Source organism: Dermacentor andersoni, chromosome 4, assembly GCF_023375885.2.
Source record: "Dermacentor andersoni chromosome 4, qqDerAnde1_hic_scaffold, whole genome shotgun sequence".
NCBI lineage: Eukaryota > Metazoa > Arthropoda > Arachnida > Ixodida > Ixodidae > Dermacentor > Dermacentor andersoni.
In genome coordinates this window covers 150,183,980-150,185,045 of record NC_092817.1, presented here as the reverse complement: position 1 = coordinate 150,185,045, position 1,066 = coordinate 150,183,980, and the positions used below count along the sequence as shown (strand labels likewise).

At 41.7% G+C, this 1,066-nt stretch overlaps 1 non-coding gene across 1 annotated transcript; it reads left to right on the top strand.

Moving 5' to 3' along the window:
* The first annotated feature begins 489 nt into the window (after positions 1–489).
* On the top strand, positions 490–573 carry TRNAL-CAG (transfer RNA leucine (anticodon CAG)). Its single transcript has one exon. It is a non-coding gene; the product is annotated as a tRNA-Leu (tRNA).
* Positions 574–1,066: the final 493 nt, after the last annotated feature.

Here is a 1,066-nt window from a genome sequence, read left to right as displayed (position 1 = left end):
TATAGCGTTTCACTGTCATTCTTTGCTTAAAAGTTTACTTCGTAATCACAAGAGTTTAGAGTAATCTTTTGTGCGGTATCCATATTGCGAGGCGCAACTACAGGGTTTTTACCCGAAGACGAAGACGATTACGTGAATTTGAGATCCCATTTTCTAGTAGTGGGTAGGTGCCCAGCCTTTACGGTCCTGGTCATCAAAATTTTTGGTCAGCCTATTTGCGTCTTGGTATGGCGTTTTCATAAATATTTTGCCAGCACCCATCTGTGAATGGATGCTGGCAACCAAACTAAATATAAACAGCTGTAAACGAAACCACAGTGTTTTCTTTTACAAATAAAAAGCAATTGCTTTCTGGACAAAAACGAGTCGAGCTCGTCAACAGTACAGAAATGATTTAAAAGTGTTTCCAGTAAAAAAAAAGTTGCTTCCTACACGGTAGGTGCGTTTCTCTTGCACAAGTTGCAATCTGTGTCAGCGGATACACGTCTTGTCAGGATGGCCGAGCGGTCCAAGGCGCTGCGTTCAGGTCGCAGTCCGGTCTTCCGGGCGTGGGTTCGAATCCCACTTCTGACACAGCCTTTTTGCTTATGCGATTACCTTTTATTCATTAATGTTTCGTGTGCTTGTACCGCATACCTCGTATTTAAGAACTTTAACTCGGGTGTATTGTGTACTAATAGCTCGATCTGATAATAATATTTTTCGAAATAATTGCTTTCATTGCATGTTTATAATTCTGCTACAGTAGACTTATGTAATGAGTTGTTAAGCACCGGTGAAAAATCATTTTTCTAGCTTAAGTAGTTATTGTAATGATGGGGACAACTGACGTTTTCAGATAATTGAGTCGAAAGCAGAAACAAAGCTTTATTGCTCAGTTGCACTTTAGTAGAGGTCTACTGAGGCACCTACTTGGCAGCCACTGTTCAGTTGCACTTTTGTACAGATCTACTGAGACACCTATTTAGCAGCCACCGGGCACATATACATCTACGTAACAAATTTTCATTTTCTGTGCTTCCTGTTTGGCACCCGCGCCTCATATGTCATCCTCCGTGCCACCCGG